We start from the raw sequence: 11,162 nt of genomic DNA, 5'->3' as shown, positions 1-11,162 counted from the left end.
CATGAGTGTTTTTATTTAAATCAGATTTTTTTAAAAATTTAAATTGGATTTTTTTTCAAATTTAAAATTTAAAATTTAAATTGGATTTTTAATTTAAATTCATTTTTTCGTTTTTTTTTAAAGGTCTATTTAAAATTAAATTTGAAATTATGCCAACCTATATGAAGGCCTAAATTAAAATAATTTAAATTCACTAAAAACCTATGAAGCCGAACATGTTTCTGGCTGAAGTTTTAAAGACCATCAAACCACCAAAACGGTGAAAGTCACTGGCTAAGCACCATGAAGTGCTTGCTGAAGTGCTAAACCACTTTTTCACAGTAGTAACCTTTTCTGCAGCTACAGAGAGCATTCTCTGCATTTCAGTTTATACAACTAGTTCAGTTCAGCTCATTCAAAGTGAAGAAGCCAACTGGGAGTTGAAAAAGCAGGAAAGATAGTTTTTCTCTTCCAATCTATGAATACAAACTTGTGCTAGAAGATGAGATTCACTGATTCTAACATCTCAAAGAACATGGGCCCAGCTTTTTAAAGGTATTTAGGTGTTGGTGTGCTTAGCAATGCAAGCTAACTGATCCAGGAGCTTAAATCTGATTTTCAGAAGGGCTATCCTAGGGGAGGGATAGCTCAGTAGTTTTTGCATTGGCCTATTAAACCCAGTGTTGTGAGTTCAAGCCTTGAGGGAGCCATTTCAGGATTAGTCCTGCTTTGAGCAGAGGGTTAGACTAGATGATCTCCTGAGGTTCCCTTCCAACCCTAGTAATCTATAGTTTAGGAGCCAATATCCCACTGACAGTCATATTACTTATAAAAATGATATTTCAGTTCCTAAACCAATTTGGTATTGCTGAGCACAGGAATACCTAGCTACCTTTAAAAAGCTGGGCTGTGAAGACCAAAACCAATCAGTTCAATTCACTAACTAATCCTTCTTATTATTAGTGTTATTTGTATTATCATTGCTTGCAAGATCCCTAGTCATAACCAGGATATAATACTTTCTTTTTTTAATAATCAGTTAGTTTTAAAAACAAAATATGTTTTGATAAACATTTTTTCTTATGCATCTGGGGCTTAAGGTACTTTATATTTAACTAATCAAAAACATTTTTACAGTGCTATTTTTGTGAATTTTTAATTAAATTCTAATTTCCATCTAGAGGTCGTTACAAACCCTGAGTAATAATATAATAATCTAGTAAATAAGAAATGCTTCATTCATTATTTCCAAACATTGAGAAAAAATGAAGTATCTGAAAAAATGTTTGTTAAGCTATGTAATTGCTCAAATAAAAGTATATAGACATAGTGTTCATCCTCTTGGTTAGCAAAAAGAAATACCGAATTTTGTGTAAAGGCTATAGTTAGAGTGAAATCAAGATGTTTTAATGGTTACTAAGAAAAGAGAATCAATCTTTCTTTAGGAAAAGAAAAAGTTCAAATGCAAAACAAGATTAAAAGCAAAAATTTAAATAAAGGTTACCTGCTTGCTGGTTTAAATCATGATTAAAATCAGTGTTTTAAATTGCTTTGATTTGAATCATCTTAAAGCAGGTGCAACTCCACTTTAGAAAAAACACAAAGCCTTTCACACCCAATGTATATATCATGAAAAAGAGTGGGGGTGGAATGCAAAGTCCAAAAATGTGTGGTTAAAAAAAAAAATTCTTGCAAGCCATTTTAAAACGAGTGGAAGAAAATAACCCACAAATGGCAAAATTAGTTTAGAAATGAGAAAAGGGTGTTTTAGAATTTATATTTGGGAAAAAAAACCCTACATGATATACTTTAGATTTAAAGGTCTTTTATGTTATGTTTGTATTCTTTTTCTTCAAAAGAAAATCAGTGTTTGTAATCCTTAATAACCAGAAGTAGCTCATCTGAGACTTTGTAGATGCAGAGTAAATATTGCATGTTAACATTTCTTCTTTTAAATAAAAAGGATCCCTCCCTCTTACTAGACAGTGCACAGACAGAATCATATTCTGTTTTGGAGGCTTCAAGAGTCTGGAGGCTTGTGCAGTGAAGACTTTTTCCTTTTTTTCCAGAAGCTGATGTCACTCTGGACCTTGACACAGCTCATCCTAGACTGGAAGTTTCTGAAGGAGGGAAGTGTGTGAGGGACACAGGAGCTGTTAGAAATGTGCCAAACAATGAGAAGAGATTTGACTCCCAGATATTTGTGCTGGCATCTGAAGGTTTTGCATCTGGAAAACATTACTGGGAAGTGGACACTGGGAAGAAAAGTAACTGGGAATTGGGGGTGGCCTGTGAAGATGTGTGTAGAAAAGGGAAGATCACTCTGTCCCCAAAGAATGGCTACTGGGTCATAGGGTTAACAGATGGGAAAGATTATTGGGCTCGCACAGATCCCTGGACCCGTTTAACAGTGAGTGGAAAACCAAGTAAGATTGGGATGTTCCTGGACATGTCAGCAGGAAAGTTGTCATTTTATAACGTTGACGGCAAATTTGTTTTTTACACTTTTACTGGTAACTTTGAAGAGAAACTTTATCCCTTCTTCTCTACAGGCTCTGCTGTTACAAGAGACACTGAGCCACTGAAAATCTCCGGTTTTGAAAAACAGTAGATTCTCTAAGACAGGTCGAGTGAAATCTAAACCCAGCAATCAAACAGTAACATTTGGAGGCTGACTACTCTTCACTTACCTGTTTGCTCTACCTTGACACCTTCTGTATTCTCTCAGATGGTGCCAACCGCTCTTGGGGAATTCTCTCTAAGCTAGGTCCCAGCTTTATCTTAACTGGTCTCCCTCTATTTATCTCCTGGGCCAGCTCCAGGCACCAGCAGAGGAAGCACATGCCTGGGGTAGCTCATGTTAAGGGGCAGCATTCCGTCCATTCTTGGGGTGGCACAGTCCGGCCGCCTTTGGGCAGCAAAAATGGTAAACCCGGCCCTGTTCATCTCAAATTATCCCAGTCCATCAAGTTAATATAAAATGAGTCAAGCAGCCCTTAAGCTCCAGTCTTCCTTTGTCTCCCTGTCAGTTTCTTAGAGGCAGCTTGGCACAGGTTCTGGTGCCCCTCCACTATCCCAGGCTGTTCAGCCTTCTCATCTCAATCGGTTCTCCCTCCTTTATCACTGGACTTGTTTTCCTGATTGGTCCCAACTGTGGGTGCAGGCCTCCATGACTGGCTGTTCTGGCAGCCTTGCTGGGGTGTGGTCAGCTTGGTTGGTCAGGCTGTTTCTCCTCTCCCGTCCACTGGTGCTCAGTCTGGGAAAGATGATGCTGACTTTTAACTCCTGTTGCCTGTTTCTTTTTTTCTGTTTGTCTCACCTATTGAAAATGGTTCAGGCTCCCTCATCCTTGCTCCCCAAACAAATATTTTGATATAAAAATCTTTAATGTGACAGAACAGTTTAGGTCTGATTCTAATCACAATGGGACCTAAACTTACTCCCTGGCCCAATACCTAAGCAATAACTAAAAATGGAACCCCTCCCTCTCCACAGTAAAGAGAAAACCGGGGGTATATTCATGCTACTGCACTCACCATAATGAACCATGTAGCCTTTTTGTTCCTGTCCCTTCCCCATTATTAGCTTCTCTGAATCTAAATACTATTATTAAGGCTATCATTTGGTCATGGAGATTGTGGAAGTCACGGAATCCATGACTTCCACAGGCCTCCATGACTTCAGGCCACAGCAGCTTGGAGCGGCAGGGTACCCCCACCACCCATGGTGGCTGGGAGCTGCTGGGTACCCCTGCCACGAAGAGTGTCGGGGGGCCCACAGCTTCCCAGCTGCTGTGAGCAGCAGGGGATTTCTGACAGCTCCTCAGCCATCGCTACTGGCAGGGGAATCCCATGGAGCTCCTCACTACCAGCAGGTGGCAGGGGGATCCCCCACAGGTCCCCAGATGCCACAGATGGGGGGAATCCCCCAGCGCTCCCCAGTGTCCATGGGTGAGGGGAATCCCCCAGAGCTCCCCACTCCCCTCGAGTGGCAGGGGGTCTCCAGCAGCTCTTCAGCTGCTGCTGCCAGCGGGGGAATCCCCCAGAGCTGCTCAGTCCCCAAGCGGTGGGGGATCCCCCGCAGCTCCCCGGCCACTATGGGCGGGGTACCTCCCAGCTCTCAGCTCCCAGCCACGGGGCCGGAGCAAAGGCTGCAGCTTCCAGCCACAGTAGGTCAGGGTGCTCTCCATTTTGTCATGGATATTTATAATAAAAGTCAGGGACAGGTCATGGCTTCCCTGAATATTTATTTATTGCCCATGACATATCCGTGACTTTTACTAAAAATGTCCATGACTAAATCATAGCCTTAACTATTATTACAGAATATCACCCAAAGAACTACATGTGTAAATTCATGTGTGATCCAATTTTCAACGGAAACACTAAAATATTATACAGCAGATGAGCTAGCAGTCTATGGTCATGTACACAGCTGGCTGAATTGTTGTTACTGTGTTATTAATATTTATTATAGTGGACCTCCAGGTCTGCTTTAGCTAAGTTTAAAACCTGCTTCCTATTTAAAAATTCACTATTGTAAGTGCTCTAAAATCCACAGTTACTCAGGTTGCCTTGAAATTTGATTTGCCTGATGGGGATATGAGGGAGAGTTAGTGAACCAAATTTAGTGTCCTTTAACTTAGGGATTCCTAAGATACAGTCCCTTGGAAAAAACAACAACAAGCTTTCTAAAGGTGTGTGCTCCCTGAACTCTGTATTTCCTAGTTTCAGAGGTTTCAGTTTCAGGGATTTGACTTTGTGATGCCAAGGCAATCTTCACTCCACCCTCATTGAACGATGGCCCATAGCATACATACATACTCCTCCTTTGCAGACAGTGCACATCACTCAGGGAAATGGGCACATGACAAAGTTAAGCTGTGCTTAAGCGGTCTGGTTGATTGGGCCACATGTGACTTGCCTCAGGAATCAGTGATGGAGCTGAGACCTGAATGAGGTTTGAACTTTGCACATCTTGACTTTCTGAAAGGACACAAGATACATCCACCTTCATTCTGTGTTAATGAAGTTCTTTTGTTAGTGTATTTATAGTTCTGTAGTGCCTAGAAACCTTAAGAAAAATTAAAGCTCTGCCATGCTATGTACTGTAAATACACATAGTAAGAGACAGCCCCTGCCCAAACAAGAGATTGCAATCTAACTAGACAAGACAGGAAATGGGTGGAAGGACATTTACCTTTTTACCATTTTACAGTAGAGGAACTAAGGTCCAAAGACCTTTAAGCCCTGATCCAACAAAGCTCTCAGGCATATGCTTAAATAGATAAGTGTCCTCAGTGACACTATTCACAATCTGAAAATTAACCATGTGCTTACCTGCTCTGATTGATTGGGAACTAAGTAAGTTGCCTAAGGAGTCTGGGATGGAGCTGAGAACTGAACTCACATCTCTTTAGACCAATTTCAGTGCCTTGACCCAAAACTAACCTTCCTCTGCTTATTTGAACAAGATTATCTGACAAATGTTTGCATTTTTCTTTTAATGAAATATTTCTAAAAAATGTGAGAGGTTTTTTTTTTTACTATTTGAGCAGTTGTCAAGTGAATAGCTTGCTTATTTTTCCATTAATTATCAAATGCATTATTTATGATTTTTTGTTCACTATTCACCCAGGCACAATCATATATGTAATGGCCCAGGACAATCTCTCTTATGCACGGCCACAATGGGAGCTATACCCCCTATAGGACAGATGCAAGAGAAAGATAAACAGGAAAGGAACAAAAGTGCATTGAGGGGGTCAAGGTGATGGTATAAGGAAGCAGACTGGTGGGATGTGTGGGAGGGGCTGTGACTGGTACAGTGTTTCAATACCTGACCTATATTCATACTGATCTAACACGTGCACTCCCTCTCTTGCACAGTTACCTCCTATGACAAAGAAAAATGCAATCTGACCAGAAAGGCAATTGAGGGAAAGGAACCTCTAGCCACAGACAACCAATTCCCCACAAACACCCTTCTCCTTCATACTTCTGTCAGTTACATACAGGACAGCAAAGCACCCCCTGGTGATAGGGATGGGCGGAGATAAATATGGATATATAAGTGTAATGCTTTATGGGATCATTTAAGATGTTGGGCACTAAGACATTTTATCCTTAAAATTATTAATGTTGGCAGTGAAGAGAAAGAAGAAAGTGTGACAAATCTTATTGATCTCTGTTAATGCCTATTCAGGGATGTGACCCCCATTGTTTTAGTCACAGGTGGTTTTTAGCATCCTTTGGGACACAATCATTAGAGATGAGCAAAATACTCAGTTATTCATTATGACCATTTTATTGATATAAAAAGGAAAAGGAAAAGAAAAGCAAGCACAACACAATGGTTATTTCTGTTGCAATTTCTGCTGTACGTCTCCCTTGTGTAGAGCTTTGGTACAGAGATTACACAATAAATGGTCCCTGTTTCTATGTAAGTTAAGAACAAAGTATATCATTATCTCAATCAGTAGTGCATCCTGACTTAATATATCATCTTGTATCATATAATATATCATAGACAACTAAAACAATTTAATAGACAGGCAAAGGGATGTTGTTTAATGCTCCTGTTAAGTTTAGCATGGAAAACAGCAAAGAATTTATAAATAAACAGAGGCAAATGATCTTAACTAAGGTTTCATCTATACTGCAGAGTTTTGTCACCAATTGTTATGCCACTTTAATTAAAGCGTTTTAATTAAACCGTAATTGCGTGCCCACACTATGCTCCTTGTGTTGGCAGAGTGCATCCACACTAGCAGCTCTTGCATCGACACAGAGAACAGTGCACTGTGGGGAGCTATCCCATTGTGCAGCTGGCTGCAGGCTGCTTTGGGAAGAGTTTGCAATGCTTTATGGGGCAGGTACAGCATCACATTATGCAGGTTTTTAAATTGCATTGTTCCAAAAAATCTGGTGTTTAATAAAGGAATTTTTAGTACCTTATTTACAATATCATTTAATTATCTAATTAAAATATTTACAAGAATAAATCATCCCTTGACAATGTTTTTACAAACATCATCTCACCAATACTTTTGAAATCTGGGTGAACAATCACATGGCAAAAGTTCACGGCTGGAAGATTGCTTCCTCTTAATCCTGTGTTGTAGTTTCTATGTTTTTGCCATTTCAGGCCTGCTCTACAAAGTTATGTCAACACAAACGACCTTGTATCAACCTAGCTGTGTATGTAACCATTTAAATTTGTCCGCTACTGATATAAATACCCCATTATGCCAACCTAGTAACACCAGCACCCCAAGCATTGCTGAGCTATGGTCAATATACTGTGATTGACTCAGCACTATTGACGACGCTGCACTACCTGTGTCACTCCTAACAGTCCTCCAGCAGATGTCTCACAATGCCTGACACTGTACACTCTGGTCACAATTGTTAAATCCACTGCACAGGGGTCACACAGAGTGGAGGATCCTCTCCCCTTAAAGCCCTGCAAATGTTTGAAATGTTTTTTCTTGATTGCCCAATTTGGTGAGCACACCTAGTAGCTCTCCATTGTTGGGTGCATTTGCCTAACTGCCCATGCCTGCTACAAGCTCCAGAGGTGCTCTGCCTTGGAATAGATATTGGATCTGCTGAGCCTGTGGGGACAAGAGGCTGCGTAAGCACAGCTACAGCCCAACCATAGAAATGTCAACATCTATGAGCAAATTGCACAGGGGATGGAGAAGAAGGGCTACAACAGGTATTAACAGCAGTACCACGTGAAAGCAAAGGAACTGTACCAGGCATAGCAGAAGGCCAGGAAGGCCAACAGTCAATCCGGTGCTGGGCAGAAAACTTGCCACTTTTACTAGCTGCATGCCATACTTGGGAGAGAACCCACCCACCCATCACTGTGTATACCTCCGAAGAACCCAAGCTACAGACCCCTGGTGTAACCAGTAAGGATGAGGATGAGGATAGGGGATATGCAACTGGGGGGGGGCAGCTATGCCAGGAGCCAGGACCTGTTCGAGATGGGACACTAGATGGGGAGGGCTCTGCGTTACTGCAGAGAACTTTTTTCCCAGGTGTCTGACTAGTGGGTCTCACCCAAATGCTCAGGGTGTAACCGATCACCATATTTGGGTCCGAGAAGGAAATTTCCCTCTGGGTCAGACTGGCAGAGACCCTGCAGTATGGGACATGGGTCACTTTCAGGTTTACACTAGTGTAAATGATGGATTGTCTGTAACCTGAAATCTTTAAAAGATGATTTGAAGACTTCAGTAACTCAGCCAGAAGTTGGGAGTCTGTTATAGGAGTAGGCAGGTGAGGTTCTGTGGCCTGCAGCATCCAGGAGGTCAGACTAGATGATCATGATGGCCCCTTCTAGCCAATGGTTCTATGGGGAGGACACGTTCAATGAAATCCTGCAAGCCAGTGCTACATCAGACTGTGAGCACAAGGCATGGAGGGTAAACACTTCTGACTGTCTGGAGAAGGAAAGAGTGGTGAGAAGACAGACCCAGGTGTCCCAGCAGGAAAGGGAGAGGGAGATGCACCAGGACATGATGGGGCTTCTCTGGTAGCAAAACACTGATGCTGCAGACTCTTGTGGACCTACAGATTCATTGATCCTGGGCTTGCCTCCCTTTGCAGTCCATGGAGAACTCCACTGCAGCACCTCCCTGCACCCCCCTCATCATTCTATGTGGTATCAGGGGCTACAGAGCTGCTCCTCCTACTCCACCCCACAAGACTTTAAGGACAACCGCAGCTTCACGTACACTAATCTATGAAAGCCACAGTTATTGTATGTGTAGGTAAAATGGACATGAATCTTCTTTCCCCTTGATACGTTCCATTTTATTAATGTATTAAGTTTTTAATGTACTTTCTTTTAAATTGCATTTTTTTTTCTTTTCACCTATTTTGTTACTGAATAAAATGCTATTATTTGGAAAATATTTCATCTTTATTGGTTCACAACATAGGCTACAGCTTACCTGGCAGTTCTGAAAGTACTCAGTTACTTCTTACTGTACAATGTGACACAATTCATAGGATCAGAGACACAGTGAAATAATGATAAAAGTACAGCAAGCACCACAAAAATAATAAGTGCAGTGACAGTGTTATATTCATACATGTACACCAAGCACCACACAATTCCTAACAGCAGGGCCAGGTAGACCACAGTACAACACAGTGCGTCACTGTGGCTCACTGTTAAACTAATTCTTCAAAGCCTCTCTGAGCTGTATTTCTCCATGCTGAACTGTTCTAATAGCCCTTGTGTCTGGCTGTTCTAACCCAGTATTCGGCCTCCACCCTGATGGCAACTTTCCCCCCTTTGCTTCACAGCTATTATGCAGGACAGAGCAGGCAGCTATAACCACTAGGATATTTGCCTTATTGAGATCCAATCTTTTGAGTAAACCACATCAGAATCTCTTCATTCTACCAAAAATTCATTCTCCTGTTATTCTGCACCTGCTGAGCTGGTTGTTGAATGTTTCTTTGGGGCTGTCAATGTGGCCAGTGTATGAGTCCATGACCCTGGGGAATGAGGGGGTAGGTTGGGTCCCCCAGGATCACAATTGGTATTTCAACATTACCAGTGGTAATCCACAAGCCAGGAAAGATAGTCTCTGCTTGTAGCTTTCTGAAAATTCCTGGGTTTTCAAAGATGTGAGTATCATGCACCCTCCCTGACCAGCTTGCACTGATATCAGTGAAGTGCCCCCAGTGATCCACCGATGTTTGCATAATCATAGAAAAGTAGCCCTTTCTCTTGATGTACTCTGTGGTAAGGTGGGCTGGTGCCAAAATAGGGGTATGTGTCCCCTCTATCACCCCACCACAGTTCAGGAACCCCATTGCTGCAAATCCATCCATGATTTCCTGCACGTTGCCTAGAATCATAGTCCTCCATAGCAGGAGATGATTAATGACCCTTGAATTGTTTTTCTCTATGTACTTCAGCAACTTGTCCATAAAGGAATTGTCCACGAAAAAATCATTGTTGCGGTACTTCCTGTAGATCTGCAAATACAGGATAATCATGTGTCCTATATTTGCAACGTTCATGGGAATGATGCAGATTTTTGTGGTATCCATACTTCTGTCAGAGATAGCGGACATCGGAAAATGCCACACAAGTTTGTGGGATTTTTAAACAATGCATGAAAATTATGGGATGTGGATGGCCTCATTGGATGAAGAAGTTGCATGCTGGGAATTCAACCTCAAGCTCCCAGAGATTCCTGCATGACTCATTTCTACCCCACAACACATTATGAAAAGTTCCCAAAAGGCATTGCAACAGACAGTGATGTGTGGCGCACTGCGTACCTACCCATGGTGCAATGCACTCTGCATTAACATGAGCCCTTCTGGTGAGTATGTGCAGTACCATTGCAAGCAATACACAGAAGATATATTAACTTAGGTGGTTATATGCTGACATAACTTGTATTAACCAACATTTGTAACGTAGACATGGATGTAGGCTGTTCCTAAGGGAAGAGAGAAACAAAGTGTTTCCTGCAGCAGTTTCATTATATAATTTGGAAATTGTAAACACATTCACACAGAGATGTCTGGGACACTGGCATAAGAATGTAACAACAGCCATTCTGGGTCAAAACAATGGTCCATCTAGATCAGTATCCTGTCTTCCAATGGTAGCCAGTGCCAGGTGCTTCCGAGTGAATGAACAGAACAGGGAAATTATCAAGTGATCCATCCCCTGTCATCCACTCCCATATTCTTGCAGTCAGAGTTTAGGGATTGCATTCTTGACTATCTTGGCTAATAGCCATTGATGGACATATCCTCCAGGATCTTATCTAATTATTTTTTGATAACTGTTATAGTTTTGGCTTTCATGACATCCTCTGGCAATGAATTCCACAGGTTGACTGTGTGTTGCTTGAAGAAGTACATTCTTATGTTTGTTTGAAATCTGCTGCCTATTAATTCCATTGGGTGACCCATGGTTTTTGTGGTATGTGAAGGGGTAAATAACCTTTCTCTATTCACTGTTTGCTTATCATTCACGATTTTATAGACCTCTATCATATTTCCCCTTACTCATCTCTTTTCCAGGCTGAACAGTCCTAGTCTTTTTAATCTTTCCTTATATATGGAAACTGTTCTATACCCTGTCACTGCACCTTTTCCAATTCTAATCTATTATTTTTTTTGAGATAGGAATACCAG

The sequence above is a fragment of the Mauremys reevesii genome, unplaced genomic scaffold (genome assembly GCF_016161935.1).
Source record: "Mauremys reevesii isolate NIE-2019 unplaced genomic scaffold, ASM1616193v1 Contig68, whole genome shotgun sequence".
NCBI lineage: Eukaryota > Metazoa > Chordata > Testudines > Geoemydidae > Mauremys > Mauremys reevesii.
The sequence above is the reverse complement of the archived record's forward strand: the minus strand, read 5'-3'. Positions refer to the sequence as shown.